Consider the following 24,462-nt stretch of genomic DNA (forward strand, 5'->3'; position numbering starts at 1 on the left):
CTTGGAGATAGGGAAAGGGGACACCTCCTGCAACTCACCTGAGTCTGTACCATGTGCTCTCTAACAACCCTATATGGGTTCTTCCTCCCGTCACTGCCACATACCTAGGCCCTCGCTTGCCCTGAACTCACCCTGGCTAGTGAGAAGGCCAGTGAGAACACTAGTCTCACCACTACAATAATACAACATGAGATAAGGGAGACAAACAAAGGGAAAAGTCCTACCTAATGTCCCTATACAGGTGTGGAGACACGGGGCTCAGTGGGCGCTCTCGTCCACTAAAACCCGCCACCTTTAAAAAGACAGCGTGGCTCAGGGCTCATCCCAACTGAACGCCGGCCTCCCTAACCGTGGGCGTAACACTACTCAGACAACACAGGGTGAGGGAACCACAATAATTAGACTTTATTGGATCCCCAAACAATTAACAGCACATAACACATAACCAGCAAAACACACAAATGTAACAGGCAACAGAGTCTCACCCTTCCGCTGGCTCACCAGGGATTTAGAATGTCCATGCCTCACAGGTTCCAAGCTGTCTGAGGTCTGCAAAGTCTGTAACAGGTGACTGAACTGTCCCAACCTGCGTGTCCTCCTTAGGTAGTCCTGGTTTGATGTTAAAATCCTGGCAGCCGGAGTCGAAATCCCTAGGCTGTGGATATGGTCTCCAACCGGGTCCGGAGTCCCTAGATTGAAGCCATAAGATATCCTGATCCTCTAGTCAGCTCCAAAGAGCTTAGACTGGATCCATCAGCATCCATCAACAACCCCTGGTGGCTTAAAGAAGTCCTTTTTATAGCCACAACCTTCCACTTGGATACACTGCATCCTCATCGATTGGTTGGACAAGATTGCTTCTCCCATTGGAGGAATTTCAAGCTGCATGGACAATGTTCATTTAAATGATGTGCATAGAAAGACTGAGGGTGTACATGTAAAGTGGGAGTCACCGACTAGACAATGGCTACTAAGGTAACTACATTATCAATACACAACTACAATACAATGGTTACTGGAAATGTCTGGAGAACAATACGTCTAGCTTTCAGTGGCCAACACAATTACATTGAGTCAACAAGAGTCTTGTAAAAACAATGAGGGACTTCTCCCCCGTCTATAGACAATCTATCATGCTGTCTGGCTGGATTTTAAGAAACTTTAACCCATGAGAGTCCATGTCGTCACAACAGGTTCTTCCCACCATCGACGCCACGTGCCTAGGCCCTCACTTGCCCTGAACTTACCCTGGCAAGTGAGAAGCATGGTGAGAGCACTAGTCTCACCACTGCAATAATACAACACTAAGTAAGTTTAACAGACAAAGGGAAAATAAACACAAAAAGGAAAACACTCCAAACTCCTCCAATGCAGTTAAACACCACAGCTGCAATTGTCTCGACTCCTCAGCTTCTTCCAGAGACAGGTTCCTTCCAAAAGGCACAGCACTAGAATGAAATTCTATAACCGACATCAGATTATAAGACATGTAAAAGACTTGGACTAGCGTTACAGCGTCACACCTTAGCCAGGTACATAGATCTAGATGCATAGTTGCAGAGCGCCATGCCTTACTTTTGCCCATCACTGTCTTCGGTAACAATAGTTGCACTGATGTGCGGTATGATGATGACATGCGGTGGTGATGCTTTGTGTTTTCTCTATCGGGTGCTATATTATACAGTATATTAATAGGATTGACAGCTGAGCAGCCCAGATGTGTTTATTTTTATACCCCAGAGACAGTGATGAGTCGGGAGCGGTCATTAAATCCAGTTCTTCAGGCTCTGGTACAAGTTCCGACTCTGTAATGTTACAGCCATTAGAGATTGTTCTAGGATTATGTCGGATTAAACAATCCAGATTTAAAAACTCAAATTTAATTGTTTTCAATTTGTTTCCAATTGCCCTTTACTTGCTCTTCCTCTTATTTTTTGTACTATTCTAAGCTTGTGCTGCCACGTGGTGCGGTATTAAGTCAACGCAATACCATCAAGTGGTCAAGGATTTATTTTTTTTGGAAGGGGTGTTGGCTCATTTTGTTGCCTTGCCTTCCATGTCTTCACTGATTAGCAAAAAGAGCTCTGTTACGCTTCTCTCCTGGATTGTGATGAGCGGGCACTACCATGCTCGGGTGCTCAGTACTCGTAACTAGTGATGAGCAGGCACTACCATGCTCGGGTGCTCAGTACTGGTAACTAGTGATGAGCGGGCACTATCATGCTCGGGTGCTCAGTACTCGTAACTAGTGATGACCGGACACTACCATGCTCGGGTGCTCAGTACTCATAACTAGTGATGAGCGGGCACTACCATGCTCGGGTGCTCAGTACTTGTAACTAGTGATGAGCGGGCACTACCATGCTCGGGTGCTCAGTACTGGTAACTAGTGATGAGCGGGCACTACCATGCTCGGGTGCTCAGTACTTGTAACTAGTGATGAGCGGACACTACCATGCTCAGGTGCTCAGTACTCGTAACTAGTGATGAGCGGGCACTACCATGCTCAGGTGCTCAGTACTGGTAACTAGTGATGAGCGGACACTACCATGCTCAGGTGCTCAGTACTGGTAACTAGTGATGAGCGGGCACTACCATGCTCGGGTGCTCAGTACTGGTAACTAGTGATGAGCGGGCACTACCATGCTCGGGTGCTCAGTACTTGTAACTAGTGATGAGAGAGCACTACCATGCTCGGGTGCTCTGTACTCGTAACTAGTGATAAGCGAGCACTACCATGCTCAGGTGCTCAGTACTCGTAACTAGTGATGAGCGGGCACTACCATGCTCAGGTGCTCAGTACTGGTAACTAGTGATGAGCGGACACTACCATGCTCAGGTGCTCAGTACTGGTAACTAGTGATGAGCGGGCACTACCATGCTCAGGTGCTCAGTACTGGTAACTAGTGATGAGCGGGCACTACCATGCTCGGGTGCTCAGTACTTGTAACTAGTGATGAGTGAGCACTACCATGCTCGGGTGCTCAGTACTGGTAACTAGTGATGAGCGAGCACTACCATGCTCAGGTGCTCAGTACTGGTAACTAGTGATGAGCGAGCACTACCATGCTCAGGTGCTCAGTACTGGTAACTAGTGATGAGCGAGCACTACCATGCTCAGGTGCTCAGTACTGGTAACTAGTGATGAGCGGGCACTACCATGCTCGGGTGCTCTGTACTCGTAACTAGTGATAAGCGAGCACTACCATGCTCGGGTGCTCAGTACTGGTAACTAGTGATGAGCGGGCACTACCATGCTCGGGTGCTCAGTACTGGTAACTAGGGATGAGAAAGCACTACCATGCTCAGGTGCTCAGTACTCGTAACTAGTGATGAGCGGGCACTACCATGCTCGGGTGCTCAGTACTGGTAACTAGTGATGAGCGGGCACTACCATGCTCAGGTGCTCAGTACTGGTAACTAGTGATGAGCGGGCACTACCATGCTCGGGGGCTCAGTACTTGTAACTAGTGATGAGTGAGCACTACCATTTTCGGGTGCTTGGTACTCGTAACTAGTGATGAGTTGGCACTACCATGCTCAGGTGCTCAGTACTGGTAACTAGTGATGAGTGAGCACTACCATGCTCAGGTGCTCAGTACTGGTAACTAGGGATGAGCAAGCACTACCATGCTCAGGTGCTCAGTACTCGTAACTAGTGATGAGCGGGCACTACCATGCTCAGGTGCTCAGTACTGGTAACTAGTGATGAGCGGACACTACCATGCTCAGGTGCTCAGTACTGGTAACTAGTGATGAGCGGGCACTACCATGCTCAGGTGCTCAGTACTGGTAACTAGTGATGAACGGGCACTACCATGCTCAGGTGCTCAGTACTCGTAACTAGTGATGAGCGGGCACTACCATGCTCGGGTGCTCAGTACTGGTAACTAGTGATGAGCGAGCACTACCATGCTCGGGTGCTCAGTACTCGTAACTAGTGATGAACGGGCACTACCATGCTCAGGTGCTCAGTACTGGTAACTAGTGATGAGCGGGCACTACCATGCTCAGGTGCTCAGTACTGGTAACTAGTGATGAGCGGGCACTACCATGCTCGGGGGCTCAGTACTTGTAACTAGTGATGAGTGAGCACTACCATTTTCGGGTGCTTGGTACTCGTAACTAGTGATGAGTTGGCACTACCATGCTCAGGTGCTCAGTACTGGTAACTAGTGATGAGTGAGCACTACCATGCTCAGGTGCTCAGTACTGGTAACTAGTGATGAGCGGGCACTACCATGCTCAGGTGCTCAGTACTGGTAACTAGGGATGAGAAAGCACTACCATGCTCAGGTGCTCAGTACTCGTAACTAGTGATGAGCGGGCACTACCATGCTCGGGTGCTCAGTACTGGTAACTAGTGATGAGCGGGCACTACCATGCTCAGGTGCTCAGTACTGGTAACTAGTGATGAGCGGGCACTACCATGCTCTGGTGCTCAGTACTTGTAACTAGTGATGAGTGAGCACTACCATTTTCGGGTGCTTGGTAATCGTAACTAGTGATGAGCGGACACTACCATGCTCAGGTGCTCAGTACTCGTAACTAGTGATGAGCGGGCACTACCATGCTCGGGTGCTCTGTACTGGTAACTAGTGATGAGCGGGCACTACCATGCTCGGGTGCTCAGTACTCGTAACTATTGATGAGCGGGCACTACCATGCTTGGGTGCTCAGTACTGGTAACTAGTAATGAGCGGGCACTACCATGCTCGGGTGCTCAGTACTGGTAACTAGTGATGAGCGGGCACTACCATGCTCAGGTGCTCTGTACTGGTAACTAGTGATGAGTGAGCACTACCATGCTCGGGTGCTCTGTACTGGTAACTAGTGGTGAGCGGGCACTACCATGCTTGGTGCTCAGTACTGGTAACTAGTGATGAGCGAGCACTACCATGCCTGGGTGCTCAGTACTTGTAACTATTGATGAGCGGGCACTACCATGCTTGGGTGCTCGGTACTGGTAACTAGTGATGAGTGGGCACTACCATGCTCGGGTGCTCTGTACTCGTAACTAGTGATGAGAGGGCACTACCATGCTCGGGTGCTCTCTACTCGTAACTAGTGATGAGCGGGCACTACCATGCTCAGGTGCTCAGTACTCGTAACTAGTGATGAGCGGGCACTACCATGCTCGGGTGCTCAGTACTCGTAACTGGTGATGAGTGAGCACTACCATGCTCGGGTGCTCTGTACTGGTAACTAGTGATGAGCGGGCGCTGCCATGCTCAGGTGCTCAGTACTGGTAACTAGTGATGAGCGGGCACTACCATGCTCGGGTGCTCAGTACTCGTAACTAGTGATGAGCGGGCACTACCATGCTCAGGTGCTCAGTACTGGTAACTAGTGATGAGCGGGCACTACCATGCTCGGGTGCTCTGTACTGGTAACTAGTGATGAGCGGGCACTGCCATGCTCAGGTGCTCAGTACTGGTAACTAGTGATGAGCGGGCACTACCATGCTCGGGTGCTCAGTACTGGTAACTAGTGATGAGCGGGCACTACCATGCTCGGGTGCTCAGTACTGGTACCTAGTGATGAGCGGGCACTACCATGCTCAGGTGCTCAGTACTGGTAATATCACATCCTCACCAGAGTCTGCTCCTGCTACTTATGCTTCCGGCACTAGGCGCCGCCTTATTCCCAGTATGGACTATGCTAGTGATAGGAGAAGAGTTGGTGCCAGTGGCTCTGGTGGGCGCAAGCTCTGCCCATCCACTAGGCTGGATTTCCCTGGCACCTGCAGTACTACTGGCTGACTATAGGTGGCGTGTGTCTCCATCTGATGTTACCACCATTCAGCTAAACTCAATGGGAAGACACCACGCCTTTCTAATTCCCCCTCCTGTCTGCTGACCACTGCCAGATATAGTTTCTATTTCTGCTAGACTCTAGTTCTCCCGCTCTGGATAGTGATCCCTGTGCTTTGACCCCTGCTTGCTCTCTGACTACTCTCCCGCCTGCCATATTCTTCGGTTTTGACCTCTGCCTGATTTCCTGACTATGCCCTTGTCTGCTGATTTTGTCCTTGCTCTGCATCTCCTGGTTTTTGACCCTGCCTGACGACTACGCTCATCTGGACTACAGCCGTCCACAGGTAGTGATCTCCGAGGCCCTGTAGTAATTCCAAATTGTATAGGTGTTAAAGGGTTTCTGGGTTCTCGGAATGCTGCTTAGTGAGCGGCTTTCCTCTATCCTGTTCGTATCAGTCATCCTGGGACCGTGGTTCCCGGCAGGCATCACATGTAACTAGTGATGAGCAGGGGTGCTCGGTATAATGAACTAGGAATACTCGAAAATCCAGTTTAGGTCCCATAGAACATTATAATTTTAGCAAAGATTGGCCCCTCTATTCCTCTATTTTCCTTCTTGCTTTTGGATCTGAGTATATCTTGTATCATCTTTGCTCAGTCAATTCCCTGATATTTTTGGCTGCAGAAAGACATCACAGACTTCTCCACATTTCTTCCGGATGACTTTATCTATTGTACAATCGCTTCACTAATATATATGTCATTCAAAAGCCGCACCTTAAAATTCAGGTACAAGTGAATTCACACCTCTAAGTCTCAGAAATATTACAAAACGGACCCATTACATTTACTTACATCCGAAACCTCTGCGTTCATCGAGCCCTAGAGGCAGAATAATGATTAAGTAACCAGGTTGCTTACCTCGATACATGACCTTTACTGACACATGTAAGGAAAAATGCTCCTCATTCCTGAACTGTTACCTTTTAGAAATGTTACAGTAACAGGGTGAATAGAAGAACTAAAGGGGGTGTTACAAGGGTTTTCACCACTTGCTGGATCTCTGGCTTCATCCATTTTGTACATTGAATGCTATAAGCACAGATAGTCATGGAAAACATACTATAGACAGTATAAAAGCCGAGATAGGGAAGGCAGCGGCCATAATTGGGTGATTTGAAATACTGAGATGTCATAGCTCATAGATAATGAGAAAAAGCCATAAAACACTGAATAAACTGCACAAATAGTGTGTGACAGCCTAGCAGTGAAAAATATTATATATGTGTTAGAGTAGGAAGGGGTTAATGAGTTCAGGCTGCCATATCAGACAATTAATTCTCATTCAGACGCCCTCGCACATCGATCCGATCTCGGACCAAAATTCACGGACTGGCTGGGGGGTCTCCTTACCCAAGAATGAGAGTATAACACCCATACAGGTGTCCCCACACTGTCTTGCCCCCGATCTACCATAGGAATGTTGGTTCTCTTACCTGTTCGGCCATCCTGCAGTGCCTGCCCCATCCCCGGTCCATGCTGCTGTCTCCAAGAGGCTGTGTACACCTCACAGGCCTCCTGGTGCTGCCTAAAGTGTGCGCACCCATGCCCATTTTCTTAAAGGGCCAGCGCACCCTGACCTGGAAGTGCCTCTCACGTCAGCTGAGAGGTACAGGCATATAAGGCACCTTCCCTTTTAGGGAGGTGCCTGGGAAACGAGTTAGTTACATTGCTAGTTTCAAGAACTATACTGTGTCCATGGTGCTGGGGTATCGCAGACCCCCTGGGGCTGCCCCCTGCTGGCTGCTTAAAAGTGTGTGTACCTGATACCACCTCCAGTAGCAGTAGTGCAAACTCAGCAGCTGGCCCAGTTTGCTAATCCAGGTACCTTCGGTCCAGTGAACCCACTAATACAGTGCTCACCCTGCGACCATAACAGAGAGTTTCATAGAATTATGTGAATGTCATGTTCTGGTTGGGTGACCTGCAGTCCAAGATCGGACAGATGTACAAGGACATGTGAATGAGGGAACATGGAGAACACACAGAAATAAAGAACCTTTGAGGACTGTGACTGAGATGGGTGGACACAGGGAGTCTTCTACTTATTATGACACTATTGTACCGCTCCGCACTCGGCTGCAGCCGAGCCACTCGGATCCGGGCTCGTCGGTGGGTGGCTAGAGTGCCTCCGGACCTGGGGTCACTTCGCTCTGAAAGGGGCTGGCGCTTTGAAGGGGTTAGGTTTACTGCCGGAGCTGTGGTTTTGGTTAAGTTCGTGACGCCACCCACAGGTTGTGATGATTGTGGACACGACCGCTGCTGTTTACTAGGCACCCGGGGGAGATGTTGCGCATCAAAGGTGTTAACCCCTCCATGGGTAGGGGTGATGGCCCCGGGACCCGATTGGGATGGTATGTCGGTGCTTGGCGGTGCAGGGCGGTGCGCGGCCCGAAGGTACAGTTGTACTCACTATGATTGATGCACAAGAGTCTCTGGTAAACCAAGATGATGGTGGTCGGTGCCCGCAGCCGGCTGCGTCTGGTCCCCCACTCGGGTTGGTGGTCTCCGCCTTTCTCCTGCACCTTATACTGTAGCTCTGGGCAGCAACGGGAGCCCGCTCCCCGGCGTTGTGTATGTTGGGAAAACCCCTTTTACACGCACACGCTGGCCCGTGGGATCTCTCTGCCTATGCGGTGGCTTTCTATCCCCCTCGGTGGGCTGTTGTCTTCAGTCGGGACTTGGGTGGGAAAGGACCTAAAGTCCAGACCTCAATCAGTTAATTAACGTGGTCCACTGGTTTCTGGACCTCGTTTCAGGGTCTGAGTACCCCCCTTTGTGCTCCGGTTTCCAGTCGGTTCCCCGGTTCAGTACCGGCGGGCCACTACCCTGTCCCGGTCCACCACGGTTCCACCGAGCCGTCTTCCCGGCTCCTGCAGGCCGAGGCCACCGTATGCCTCCTAGCCATGGTGACTGGGCTCCGACCCAGACACCTGTTTTCAGTCTGCGGCAGACCTGGGCACAGGTCTGCCTCTGCACTTGAACTTCACCACTCCACTGTCAAAACTGAACTCTACTGAACTCCTTGTTTTTCCTGCCTCAGGCCCTCTGAACTCCTCGGTGGGCGTGTCCAACCGCCTAGCTCCACCCCCTGGTGTGAACATCAAACCCTGAGGGAGGTGACTAGGGTTCTAAGGTTGGCTGATGACACCTTTTTGGGGGACGGGTGTTATGCAAGGGCCTACCCGTGACTACCTGGCTAGTCCAGGGCATCACACTATGAATGCTGCTATTTGCTATTATGTATAAACCACCTACATTTATGTACAGAACATCTATATTCATTAAGGGTATAAAATATACAAACACTCCAAGGAACCCTTGAAGATTGTTGGAAATCAAATGCCTCTGTATTTATTCTGTCCTCATCAGTCAAAAACTCAATACCGGAAACTATAAAGTTGGAATGAATTCTGCTCTAACAACAACAGCAAAAATTTTTTCTAAGACTCCAAATTGAAATTTTGCCCATCATTACAAAATCAATAGGTTGTCCTCCTTGTAATGCAGGGGCGAGTTTTTCTCCGAAGTAGTAAATTTCATTGTTGCCACTTATTCAAAGTTTGAATTCTCTAATTAAAGTGTTTGAAAAAGGAAACCAGAGGTGACCTGTCCATTTACAACCTTTTCAAGTTGTAATGCTCCTCTGATATGCTAAGTACCGTACGCATTTTATTTTCCTTTTTAAGACTTTTGACAAGAGCACTTCTCCTGTGAGGGTGATAAAGGGGTGATAAAGATTTTTGACAAGAGCAGTTCTCCTGTGAGGTTAACAAAGACTTTTGACAAGAGTAATTCTCCTGTGAGGTTGATAAAGACTATTGACAAGAGCAGATCTCCGGTGAGGTTGATAAAGACTATTGACAAGAGCAGTTCTGTGAGGTTGATAAAGACTATTGACAAGAGCAGTTCTCCTGTGAGGTTGATAAAGATTTTTTACAAGAGTAGTTCTCCTGTGAGGTTGATAAAGACCATTGACAAGAGAAGTTCTCCTGTGAGGTTGATAAATATTTTTGACAAAAGGAATTCTCCTGTGAGGTTGATAAAGACTTTTGACAAGAGCAGTTCTTCTGTGAGGTAGATAAAGACTATTGCCAAAAGGAGTTCTCCTGTGAGGTTGATAAAGACTTTTGACAAGAGCAGTTTTCCTGTGAGATAGATATGGACTATTGACAAGAGCAGTTCTTCTGTGAGGTAGATAAAGACTATTGACAAGAGCAGTTCTCCTGTGAGGTTGATAAAGACTTTTGGCAAGAGCAGTTCTCCTGTGAGGTTGATAAAGACTATTGGCAAGAGCAGATCTCCTGTGAGGTTGATAAAGACTTTTGGCAAGAGCAGTTCTCCTGTGAGGTTGATAAAGACTATTGTAAAGAGCAGATCTCCTGTGAGGTTGATAAAGACATTTGACAAAAGAAGTTCTCCTGTGAGGTTGATAAAGACTATTGTAAAGAGCAGATCTCCTGTGAGGTTGATAAAGACATTTGACAAAAGAAGTTCTCCTGTGAGGTTGATAAAGACTATTGTAAAGAGCAGATCTCCTGTGAGGTTGATAAAGACTATTGACAAGAGCAGTTCTCCTGTGAGGTTGATAAAGACTTTTGCCAAAAGGAGTTCTCCTGTGAGGTTGATAAAGACTATTGACAAGAGCAGTTCTCCTGTGAGGTTGATAAAGACTATTGACAAGAGCAGTTCTCCTGTGAGGTTGATAAAGACTTTTGGCAAGAGCAGTTCTCCTGTGAGGTTGATAAAGACTTTTGACAAGAGCAGTTTTCCTGTGAGATAGATAGGGACTATTGACAAGAGCAGTTCTTCTGTGAGGTAGATAAAGACTATTGACAAGAGCAGTTCTCCTGTGAGGTAGATAAAGACTATTGCCAAAAGGAGTTCTCCTGTGAGGTTGATAAAGACTTTTGACAAGAGCAGTTTTCCTGTGAGATAGATACGGACTATTGACAAGAGCAGTTCTCCTGTGAGGTTGATAAAAAACTATTGACAAGAGCAGTACTCCTGTGAGGTTGATAAAGACTTTTGACAAGAGCAGTTCTCCTGTGAGGTAGATAAAGACTATTGATAAGAGCAGATCTCCTGTGAGGTTGATAAAGACTTTTGCCAAAAGGAGTTCTCCTGTGAGGTTGATAAAGACTATTGACAAGAGCAGTTCTCCTGTGAGGTTGATAAAGACTATTCACAAGAGCAGTTCTCCTGTGAGGTTGATAAAGACTATTGGCAAGAGCAGGTCTCCTGTGAGGTTGATAAAGACTTTTGGCAAGAGCAGTTCTCCTGTGAGGTTGATAAAGACTATTGGCAAGAGAAGTTCTCCTGTGAGGTTGATAAAGACTTTTGACAAGAGCAGTTCTTCTGTGAGGTAGATAAAGACTATTGACAAGAGCAGTTCTCCTGTGAGGTAGATAAAGACTATTGCCAAAAGGAGTTCTCCTGTGAGGTTGATAAAGACTTTTGACAAGAGCAGTTTTCCTGTGAGATAGATACGGACTATTGACAAGAGCAGTTCTCCTGTGAGGTTGATAAAGACTATTCACAAGAGCAGTTCTCCTGTGAGGTTGATAAAGACTTTTGGCAAGAGCAGTTCTCCTGTGAGGTTGATAAAGACTATTGGCAAGAGCAGATCTCCTGTGAGGTTGATAAAGACTTTTGGCAAGAGCAGATCTCCTGTGAGGTTGATAAAGACTTTTGACAAGAGCAGTTCTTCTGTGAGGTAGATAAAGACTATTGACAAGAGCAGTTCTCCTGTGAGGTAGATAAAGACTATTGCCAAAAGGAGTTCTCCTGTGAGGTTGATAAAGACTTTTGACAAGAGCAGTTTTCCTGTGAGGTTCATAAAGACTATTCACAAGAGCAGTTCTCCTGTGAGGTTGATAAAGACTATTGTAAAGAGCAGTTCTCCTGTGAGGTTGATAAAGACTATTGACAAGAGCAGATCTCCTGTGAGGTTGATAAAGACTTTTGCCAAAAGAAGTTCTCCTGTGAGGTTGATAAAAACTTTTCACAAGAGCAGTTTTCCTGTGAGATAGATAAGGACTAGTGACAAGAGCGGTTCTCCAGTAAGGTAGATAAAGACTATTGACAAGAGCATTTCCCCTGTGAGGTTGATAAAGACTTTTGACAAGAGCAGTTTTCCTGTGAGGTTGATAAAAGTTGTATGGTCCTCGACAGATTGAGCTTCTGGCTTCAGCAAATGAAATGTATCCATTATAAATTCTTTGCATATTTTGTGAATGCATTATTTTCGGATCTTAAGTCTGTACACACTGCATTTTTATCGCATTTTTTGATGCATTTGTTTAGTGCAGTATTGTCACAAAACTGCAAAGTGACTGATAATATGGAAGTTTCGTGCACAGGTTGATTTTTTTTTTCCCTTGTAGATTTGTGCAGAAATAAATTTGCAGCATGTCCGTTCTTTCAGCATTTCCCCCCCCCCCAGCATGTATAGAAAAAATTGCATCAAAAACTGCACAGAAAATGCATAAAAAAGCACAGAAAAATGCACAGAAAATGCATAAAAAAGCACAGAAAAATGCATAAAAAAGCACAGAAAAGTGCACAGAAAATGCATAAACAAGCATAGAAAATGTATAAACAAGCACAGAAAAATGCACAGAAAATGCATAAACAAGCACAGAAAAATGCACAGAAAATGCATAAACAAGTACAGAAAAAATGCACAGAAAATGCATAAACAAGCACAGAAAAATGCACAGAAAATGCATAAACAAGCAGAGAAAAATGCCCAGAAAATGCATAAACAAGCACAGAAAAATGCACAGAAAATGCATAAACAAGCACAGAAAATGCATAAACAAGCACAGAAAAATGTACAGAAAATGCATAAACAAGCACAGAAAAATGCACAGAAAATGCATAAACAAGTACAGAAAAAATGCACAGAAAATGCATAAACAAGCACAGAAAAATGCACAGAAAATGCATAAACAAGCACAGAAAAATGCCCAGAAAATGCATAAGCAAGCACAGAAAAATGCACAGAAAATGCATAAACAAGCACAGAAAATGCATAAACAAGCACAGAAAAATGTACAGAAAATGCATAAACAAGCACAGAAAAATGCACAGAAAATGCATAAACAAGTACAGAAAAAATGCACAGAAAATGCATAAACAAGCACAGAAAAATGCCCAGAAAATGCATAAACAAGCACAGAAAATGCATAAGCAAGCACAAAAAAATGCACAGAAATCGGGTCAAAAAACTGCATAAAAATGTGTTTTTTTTCTGAGAAGAGATGCAAATTTGGTGCTGAAATTTCTGGAACCAAATACGCAGCGTGCGCACATGTTCACACAATGAGTTTTTGCTGCTTGTTTACATTTTTTTTATAGATTTTATGCTAATGCATGCTAATAAAAAGCAAAACTTATGAGATTCCAGAAATCTAGACACACACTTGCTTTTTCTCTTGACTGAAATGGAAATCTGCTGCAAAAACGCAGCAAATAAGCAACTTTTGTTACTCCCAAAAGATCAGGTTTTGCTGCAAAAAAACCATGCTGTGTGAACCTAGCCTAATGCGGGCGTCACACAGGACGATTAATCGTGCGATTGCATGAGCGATCGCACCCGCCCCCGTCATTTGTGCGGCATGGGCAATTTGTTGCCCGTGTCGCACAAAGTCGTTAACCCCCATCACACGCACTTACCTGATGAGCGACCTCGCTGTGGGCGGCGAACATCCTCTTCCTGAAGGGGTAGGGACGTTCGGCGTCACAGCGATGTCACACAGCTGCTGCCCAATAGAAGCGGAGGGGCGGAGATGAGCGGGACATAACATCCCGCCCACCTCCTTCCTTCCGCATTGCCGGCGCCGCAGGTAAGCTGTGTTCATCGTTCCCGGGGTGTCACACGGAGCGATGTGTGCTGCCTCGGGAACAATAAACAACCGGCGCGCAGAAGGAGGAACAACATTATGGAAATGAGCGACGTATCAACGATGAACGATAAGGTGAGTATTTCTGCTCTTTCACAGTCGCTCGGAGCTGTCACACGCTACGACATCTCTAACGATTCCGGATGTGCGTCACTAACGACGTGACCCCGACGACATGTCGCCCGAAATATTGTACCGTGTGACGCTAGCATTAGACTTTTGTTTGTGGTCATTGAATGGGATTAAAGCTTTATTTTTGTCCTTCAAAAACTATGTTGGTAGAAGAATTAAAATGTTATGTTTTGTTTTTTTTTAAATAAATTACAAAAAAAAAATATTTTTTTATATATGTATATAATACTAGCTGTAGTACCTGGTGTTGCCCGGGATAGTATCTGTCTCTCTTCAGTTCTCTCACTCTATTCTCCCAGCCTCAGTCTGTCTGTCTCTTTCCCTGTCTGTCGCTGTCTCTCTCTGCCTCTGTTTATCTCTCTCTGTTTCTGTCTCTCTCTGTTTCTCTGTCTTTCTCTATCTCTGTCTGCTTCTCTTTCTCTCTTTGTTTCTGTCTTTCTCTGTCTGTGTCGCTCTCTATCTGTCTCTCTGTCTGTGTCTGTCTGTCTCTCTGTCTGTTTCTATGTCTCTCTCTGTCTGTCTGTTTTTCTGACTCTGTCTCTCTGTCTCTTTGTCTCTCTGTCTGTCTGTTTCTCTGTCTCTCTCTGTCTGTCTCTGTCTCTCTCTGTCTGTCTCTGTCTGTCTCTTTCTCGCTGTCTGTCTTTTTCTGTCTGTCTGTCTCTCTGACTCTGTCTCTCTGTCTGTCTCTGTCTCTCTGTCTGTCTCTGTCTGTCTCTGTCTCTCTGTCTCTCTCTCTCTGTCTGTCTCTGTCTGACTCTGTCTGCTTCTCTATCTCCCTTTGTTTCTGTCTGTCGCTCTCTGTCTCTTTCTGTCTGTGTCTCTCTCGCTGTCTCTTTGTCTGTCTCTGTCTCTCTTTCTGTCTGTCTGTCTCTCTTTGTCTCTGTTTCTGTCTGTTTTTCTCTGTCTCTGTCTATTTCTGTCTGTCTTTGTCTGTCTCTCTGTGTCTCTCTCTGTCTCTCAGTCTGTCTCTGTCTCTCTGTCTCTTTCTGTTTCTGCCCGTCTCTCTCTGTCTCTTTGCCACTTTGTATCTGTCTATCTCTTTCTGTCTCTTTCTGTCTGTCTCTGTCTGTCTCTACCAATATCATATTACCTCACACATAAGCTTCTTATACTAACAATGTCATTTGTTGCCTATAGCAACCAATCACAGCTCCTATTAATGACCTGAAATTCTCACTTGCTGCCACCACCACCAGGGGGTGTTTAGAAACTGCGTACTGTTTTATTAATGAATTAAATGTATACACTGTATGCAGTTCGCTCCTGAGCTCCCTCTAGTGGTGGCTCCTGGAATCCTTCATCATTTAGATCTTTATACAGAGGGTTTGGGGCTCTGTGTGGAGTCTTAATGGTTATAATAAAGGAAAATTAAGAATTTACTGTCAGAGTTTTAAGGGTGGATAATCACTTTAGGCAAACGTTTTTACTTATGTCAGCTCTAAATATATCGACTGTCGTTGCTTCTACAAGTCTGGGCTGCACCCAAGGACACTGAACTGGTCCCACCACATTCTCGTCAGAAGGATTTATGAAAATCACCCAGGCTTTATTTCTGCGGTGCTTGGGAACTGGCTGCCGGCTATATTCATACAATAAGAATAAATAAGTATTGACTGTGCTCCAAGTTTAACTGTAACATGGTGCATAGACAGTATGAGCCAGGAAGAGCTGTCATAGGGAATTTGCTATTTTGGCAGTCGCTCTTCCTTGTTTGCTACCCTCTAATGCATTTAATTTAGGTGACCATGACTAGCAGCATAGACTTTTGGTTACTCCTGTATATTTTGACTTTTTTATGTCTATGTCAGCAGTGGGGTCCTCCTGGGTCTCCTCCACAGTGTTTCATTTCATTCAGATGTGGATGGATAGTTTGCGCTGACACGGATACCCCCTGAGTGCAGGATGGCTTGAATTTCTTTGGAACTTGATTGCGGCGTCTTATCCACCATCCGGGCAATCCTGCATTACAACCTTTCAACAATTTTTCTCTGCCATCCACGTCCAGGGAGATTAGCTACACCTTGTGATGTAAACTTCTTTGATTATGTTGTGCACCATGGACAAAGGGACATCAAGATCTCCGGAGATGGACTTGTAACCTTGAGATTGTTCATATTTCTCAAGTCCTCAGACAGTTCTCTTCTCCTCTTTCAGTTCCCTATGCTTAGTGTGGCACATATCGACACGCAATGAAAAGACTGAGTCAACTTCTCCTCTTTTTATTTGGTTTTAGCTGTGATTTTCATATTGCCCACACCTGTTACTCGCCACAGATGACTTTTAATGAGCATCACGTGCTTGAAACAAAATGGTTTACCCCCATCCCTCATATGACTATATTGATGGAGAAATAAAAAAGGTCTGGCTCATGGAAAAAGGTGAGAAAAAAATGAGAGCCATGGCGTGACGGGTTTAAATTTAGTGTGTCAACAATTTTGTCCAGCTCATTTCTAGAGTTTTGTGTTTTCTCTGCTACTTTTTTGTGTTGTTCTCTTCTCCTGTCTGCCGTCCATGTCCAGGGAGATTAGCTACACCATGGGATCTAAACTTCTTGATTGTGTTGTACAACATGGACAAAGGAACATCAAGATCTCTGGAAATGGACTTGTAACATTGAGATTGTTCATATTTTTCAACAATTTTGGTTCTCAAGTTCTCACAGTTCTCTTATCCTTCTGTTCTCCATGCTTAGTGTGGCACACATCAACACGCAATGCAAAGATTGAGTCAACTTCCCCTCTTTTTTATCTGGTTTTAGGTGTGATCTCTATATTTCCCATATCTGTTACTCGCCACAGGTGAGTTTGAACGAGCATTGTTTACCCAGAAGCCCTCATACAACTATATTGATGAAAAAATAAAAAAAAGTTCTGGTTTATGGAAGAAGGGGAGAAAAAAATGAAAATGCAAAAATAGAAAATGGATATTGGCATAACATGGTTAAAGTTAGGGGGCCATCAATTTTGTCTGGGTCATTTCTAGAGTTTAGTGCTTTCTCTGTTATTTTTTTGTATTGTTTCCTTCTCTTTCTCTCTTCCATGCTTAGTGAGACACACATAAAGACTTGAGTCAACTTCTCCCATTTTTATCTGGTTTCAGGTGTGATTTTCATATTGCCCACACCTGTTACTTGCCACAGGTGAGTACGAATGAGCATCACATGCTGAAAAAAAGTTGCTTACCCACCAGCCCCCATACAACTATATTGAAGGAAAATTAAAAAATTCTGGGATGTAAACTTCTTGATTGTGTTGCACAACATGGACAAAGGAACATCAAGATCTCCAGAGATGGATTTGTAACCATGAGATTGTTCATATTTTTACAAAATTTGGTTCTCAAGTCCTCAGACAGTTCTCTTCTCCTCTTTCTGTTCTCCATACTTAGTGTGGCACACATCGACACACAATGCAAAACAATAAGTCAACTTCTCTTTTTATCTGGTTTTAGGTGTGATTTTCTTATTGCCCACATCTGTTACTTGCCACAGGTGAGTTTGAACGATTATCTAAGGCTTAAATCAAAATCGTTTACCCACAAGCCTTCATACAACTATATTGATGGAAAAATAAAAAATACATAAATCTCTTTTTAATGTTATCCTTTTCATTTTTTTATACTTTTTTCTCCATATTTTTGCCTTGCCTTTTTCCATTAGTCACATTTTTTATATATATATATATATATATATATATATATACATATATATATATATTTTTATATATTTATAAATATATATATATATATATATATATATATATACATACATACCTATATATAATAAGGTACAAGCCATTCTGTAAAAAACAAAGACCTTATATAATGATGTATTGGCAGAAATAAATAAATAATAAAAAATGAAGTAAAGTTATAAATTAAAAAAATAAATTAAAAAAAGAAATATATCTATATATATATATATTTTTGCTATTCATGTATTTTATATATATATATATATATATATATATATATATATATATATATATATATATATATATATATATATATTTATTTAGTTATTTTTATTTATTTTATTATTTTATATATATATATATATATATATATATATATATATATATATATATATATATATATATATATATATATATATATATACCTATATATAATAAGGTACAAGCCATTCTGTAAAAAACAAAGACCTTATATAATGATGTATTGGAAGAAATAAATAAATAATAAAAAATGAAATAAAGAAATAAATTTAAAAAATAAATTAAAAAAAGAAATATATATATATTTTATTTTTTATTTTTTTTATTCATGTATTTTATATATATATATATATATATATATATATATATATATATTTATATATATTAATTTAGTTATTTTTATTTATTTTATATATATATATATATACAGTGCATACACACATTATATATAGTATATGTGTGTATATACTGTGTATATATATATATATATATATATTTATATTTATTTATTTTTTTATTAATTTATTTATTTTTTCCAATACATTATTATATAAGGGCTTTGTTTTGTACAGAATGGTTTGTACTTTATTATATAATCTTTTGTATAATGAAGAAAAAAGTTCCAGGTAGGATGAAAAAGTGAAAAAGAAAATGCAATTCCGTCATTGTTTTACAGGTTTCGCTTTTGCACTGTTCATTGTATGGTGTCAATGAGCTTTTGATATGATTTTCCAGGTCAGTTTAGTTTTTAGGTATACTATACTAAATTTGAGTATTTATTTTTATTTGTATTATAGTTTTTATACCAAAAATGTTTTTTTATTTATTTTTTGGGTGATTTGAATTTTTCTTCTTTTTTTATTAATTTCTATTTAGATTTTTTAAAAAACTCTGTTGTTTTTTTAGTGTTTCAGTCCCCATAGAGTTTCCATCAGCAATGCTGCTGTGCTTATTGATTGGCTGCAGCGGTCTTCTGATCAGAAATCATTAATAAAAGACAAGAGGTGCAGAAAGGTGAGTGAGGTCAAGTTTACTTTTAATATGATTAAGCCAATAGGCATTCAAAAAATCCTTAATGAAAAAACGCATTGAAGGGTGAAGAGGAATCCAGGTGTCTTGAGTAATGAAGGAGCAGCAGCGCTGGGGTGAGATCTGAATCATCCTTTCTAGATAATCTCCGTGATTCCAGGTCTGTTCTTTCGGAAGCATCAGGTGTTTAAGTTTCAGCTTTATTTATTTATCGAAATGTTAATCCAGTGACTCAGGAAAAGACGAAAATGGAATCCAGGAGTGTCCGGGCAGATCCGATCGTAACGTCCTCAGGCAATACGCGGGATCTCCATGATAACAGTGAGAAACCGGGAGAGGCCAACAAAGGAGAGAGTCACCGACATACACTCGTTGCTCCAGACTTCCAGACAGGGCCAGAATGATCGTGGTTGCAGGGATCGCAACTGCGACCAGGCCCTGGGGTACAGGGGGCCGGCTTGCCCTAGCCCCTGCTTCAGCTGGATGTGCGTCCAAGGCTGTACATCCAGCTGAAATGCATCACGATGTAGAGACCCATTGAGTCCCTGTATTGCGATACAAAGTGTCAGCCAAACAGAAGCTGTCAGCTTTCATCTGCGTCCCGGTGACTGAGAGCTGTGCATGACAATGATGTTATGCGTTGCAATAGCACTGATACTGATGAAAGCTGCCGGCCACTGTGTGTTGTCTATGCGGCGCCCCTGAGGCTTCAGTTGCCACAGAGTAATGCACCTCATTTTAGGAGTACTGCTTAACCCGGATCCGAAGGAGGTCAGTACCGGTTTCACCACTTACATATTCAAATACACAACCAGGTTGCCCTCCCCAATCTGGACCGGGCTAAGGGAGGGTCTTAAGGTTGCCTTCAAACATGAGGGGCACCACCCACTAGTGACAGGGACTCGGGGGAGGAGGAGCCACTGAGGGGGAGTTAGGCGCCAACACAACAGTTAGAGGTAGTTCTCCAGCAGGAGAGGAAAGGTGCAGAACGTGTCTTACTGGTGGTCTGGTAGGACACAGGAATTCATGCGGTTGCCGAGGTTAGAGCTTCATTGCTCCCTTGGAACCGGCGCCACACAGGGTGCAGGACCCTAGGGAAGATCATTCTCCAAGTTGGTTTTCCAGAATCTGCCAGGACAGGGAGGTTGCAAGCTTCCCTGGCCACATAGAGCCTGAAAGCACAGTGCCATATAGGATCCAGGGCCTTGGACACAGCCAGGCCCTATTGCAGAGCCACAGCACCTGCAAATAGGGACAAGAGTACTCCTCGAGATGGACTGGGGTCCCCAAGTAGCTTTAAGCCACGGGGATCCAACACACAGGGCTCTAGGAGGAAGGGACCCACCAAGCACTACACCGAACTGACCTCCGAAGGAGTTTGAGTTTGACGGGGCCCATCACGTAAGTGACCAGTACTACCCGGGCGAGCGGCACAAAGAGTGAGTAAAGACACCTGGAACCGCAGAATCTGACTCGGACTCTTATTACCAGTGCTGCCGCCCCGCGCCTCTGTGCCAAAGGCCTTCGCCATCAGTACTCCCCTCATCATCCTTCCCAGGGCCCGCTCCGCCTGTGGGGAGTGATACCATCTTCGGCTGCTATTACCATCTGCCCCGGAGATCAGCGACAGCAACAGCGGATAATCTCTGACCATGTAACACAGGTGGCGTCACGACAATCATCCTATTACAAACCCCATCATCCTCCCTCCTTATTGGTGTACACCTCGGGGTATGAAGTCGAGCAGGCCACCACAACGTCCCAGACCACTAAACCGGCCTGGTGACAAGTAAAACAGGTAAGAGACCCGTGCCTGACTACCCCCCTGCCCCCTGGGTGCTACATCTACACAGTAGGACGCTGCGTGACATGGGAGCCAGGGACGGTAAGTACAATGTTGTTGTTTTTTGCATTAGACAGAACAGAGACATTGTTACCAGGATGGGGACATATATACCAGGAGGGGGACAGTAGATACTGTACCAGGAACAGTATGTTTCAGGAGGGAGACAGTATACACCAGAATGGGCCCAGTAGGGGGACAGCATACACCAGGAGGGCCCAGTATGGGGATATATATACCAGGATGGGGACATATATACCAGGATGAGGGACATTTTTACCAAGATGAGGTTATATTCACCAGAATGTGGGCTATAATGGGGAACACACAGTATATACTAGGATGGGGGACATGTATACTAGGAGGGGGACATATATATTAGGATGGGGGTCATATAAACAAGGATGGGTTACATATATAACAGTATGGGGGGGGCATATATGCCAGGATGGGGGACATACTTACCAGGATGGGGGCATATATACCAGGATGGAGGACATGTTTACCAAGAAGGAGCCCAGGATGGGGGACATTAGAACAAGATGGGGAACATTATTAGTACATAATGGGGGGAACTCGTCTTTCTTTATAGGATTTAGAACGCTAAATGTATAAATACATAGTCATACATCTGACCATACATCATATCCAAACTTTGCACCAGGGCCCATCGAACTCTAGTTACACCACTGCTTCTAGTGTCACTGGTTGCCGAGCCCAATAATGGCATATGGGCATCAGGGCACCGTGGTTACGGCAGTGGATGGTCTGTTATTTCCAGCTCTAAGACTTTGGTGACCTCACACTGAGTTGCCCATCTTTGTCACCACCCCTGTTACTGACAGATCCACGTCAGTAAGGTTTTATTCCCTCTGTGAGTTATTGCCGATCAGTGTGGAGGCCGCAGCCGTTGGTGACTGTGAGAAATAAACAGAAGACGAAGAGTCAGACGGGCGGTATTACGTCAGCCATTATCTGCTAAACCTCTGCTAAAGAAAGTATATCCCTCGGCTGCGTGCGTAAAGCTGACATACTGCCAGCAATGAACACAAGACATTCAAAGAAGTGGGTGAGGCCATAACAGTCTACGGAGCTAAATAAAGTACAGGTGACTTGTAAGAAGTCTCCTCCAGGGACATGAAAGGACTGTAAACCCCGGAGTTTATGTAGAGGAGCAGAATCCAGGTCTATTGTGTCCTTAAAGGAACATGACAGGTAAAAATAAAAGACCTGTCCAGGGGGCGCAACATGGAGCAGCACTGGAAGTGGGTGGAGCATGGAGCATCACCGGAAGTGGGCAGATCATGGAGCAGCACCGGAAGTGGGCAGATCATGGAACAGCACCAGAAGTGGGTGGAGCATGGAGCAGCAACGGAAGTGAACAGAGTATGGCACAACACCGGAAGGGTGCCGAGCATGGAGCATCACCAGAAGTGGGCAGATGAAAGGACTGTAAACCCCGGAGTTTATGTAGAAGAGCAGAATCCAGGTCTATTGTGTCCTTAAAGGAACACGATAGGTAAAAATAAAGGACCTGTCCAGGGGGGGCAACATGGAGCGGCACCGGAAGTGGGTGGAGCATGGAGCACCACAAGTAGTGGGTGGAGCATGGAGCATCACCGGAAGTGGGCAGATCATGGAGCATCACCGGAAGTGGGCAGATCATGGAGCAGCACCGGAAGTGGGTGGAACATGGAGCAGCACAGGAAGTGGGTGTAACATGGAGCAGCACAGGAAGTGGGCAGATCATGGAGCATCACCGGAAGTGGGCAGATCATGGAGCAGCACCGGAAGTGGGTGGAAATGGAGCAGCACCGGAAGTGGGCAGAGTATGGAGTAGAATCGGTAAAGATTGTCATGCTCCGTCCCTGGAGTGGAAATCTAAGGAGTGCCGTGTTGGCCATTGCACCGTATCCCAAGATTGAAGGGTCCTCTAAAGAAACTGCCTTAGAATTTTTATAAAGCCTACCTCATTGCATTAATTGTCAACAGCATCTAAGGAGTTAGCAGCAGCAATTGGCGCTAGCTCTGATTACTGCTGGTAGAGGCACGCAAAGGATGTGTGGAGCGGGCTCAGCTCCTGAGCCTGTCCTGTACACCCATAATCAACTCCATAATTGATCCATATGTCTTGGAGGATGAAAGAATATATGTCATGCTAGTTATGGGAAGGGATCAGGCATACGGCAATAGGGAAGGGAGACCCAATGTCTAGGAAAAAGGGAGATAGAGACCCGTGACCAAGCCTACCGCTGGCCCCTGGCTCCCCTGACCACCCTAGATAGGTTCCACATTGATGTACTAAGCAGGATACCTGGCCCTGGCTGACCCTGAACTGGGCCCTAGATAAGGAAGGGATGTGATGAGTACTAAGTCAACCCCACTAAGCTCTAAAGAAGACACAGGGAGCACACACGGGGTAAATAATGCATGAACTACTTATCTCCAGGATTACTCAGGGAGATGGGCAGCAACAAACAATGTTTCTTCAGATGAATACAAGACAACTTCTTACATCCAAGGCCTGTATGGGAATATAACTCTATCACCAGCAAGGAGAAATGTGAGTATTTAAGGATACAAGGCAAAGTGATGATGATTAGCAACTAAAAGGTGAGGATATCCGCAGGGTTCTAAAAGGAAAGAGATTAACCCCAGGTAGAGAAGATACATAGGAGGAAAAATAGAATGTCAGGGAGACGTTTGTGTAATCAAACACTGCGACCTTCTACAGCCAGACACCACAAGACTGTCTGTTAACCGTGACACACCCAATAACAATATAGGTAAGACATCTTTCAGAAGTTGGGAAGCTCAACCAACACAAAATACACAACTGCCAAACCCTAAAATTTAGACATACTTGCTAACTCTCCCAGAAAGTCCAGGAGGCTCCCAGGAAAAGAGGAGACCTCCTGGACTTCCAAAAGAGTTGGGAAATATTCTGACAAAGCCTCCCAAAATGTTACAGTAAGTAGTAGAATTCTTTTGTGTCAACCATGTCACACTCATGACAATATAGGTATGACATCTTTAAGAAGTTGGGAAGCATAACCTATACTACGTACACAACCGCCAAACCCTAAAATTTAGGTATACGTGCTAACTCTCCCAGAAATATCAGGAGGCTCCCAGGAAAAGAGGAGACCTCCTGGATTTCCAGAAGAGCTGGGAAGTCTTTTGATGAAGCCTCCCAAATGTTACAGTACGCAGTAGAATTCTTTTGTGTCAACCATGTCACACTCATGACAATATAGGTAAGACATCTTTAAGAAGTTGAGAAGCGTAACCTACACTACGTACACAACCACCAAACCCTAAAATTTTGGTATATGTGCTAACTCTACCAGAAAGTCTAGGAGACTCTTGGAGACAAAGGAGACCTTCTGGACTTCCAGAAGAGATGAAAATCTTCTGACAAAGCCTCCAAAAATGTTATGTTAAGCAGTAGAATTTGGAGGGGGTAAATTAAGGCCAAGATACCTTATGGGTATGAAATATTGTAGAGGGGTGAGAGCCGTAACAACAGGTTTAGTTTGAGATAAGTCTCAGTGAAAGTTGACCACAGTGCAGTCAAGAACCCAAAAGTTCAAGAAAAAACAAAACAGCACCCCCTTCCCAGTTTGATCGTTAATGTATCTGAGCCCATCTGTTTCTTCTAAATTCTAAAATGGGTCCCCAAACTATTCCTTCTTAAGAGCCCCTCTAAGGGTTGGCTTATACAGTACAATTGGACCCACTATTTGACCATTAATGGAGCAGATCTAATTGCCCTACTGGTA

Source organism: Anomaloglossus baeobatrachus, chromosome 11 (genome assembly GCF_048569485.1).
Source record: "Anomaloglossus baeobatrachus isolate aAnoBae1 chromosome 11, aAnoBae1.hap1, whole genome shotgun sequence".
Classification (NCBI taxonomy): domain Eukaryota; kingdom Metazoa; phylum Chordata; class Amphibia; order Anura; family Aromobatidae; genus Anomaloglossus; species Anomaloglossus baeobatrachus.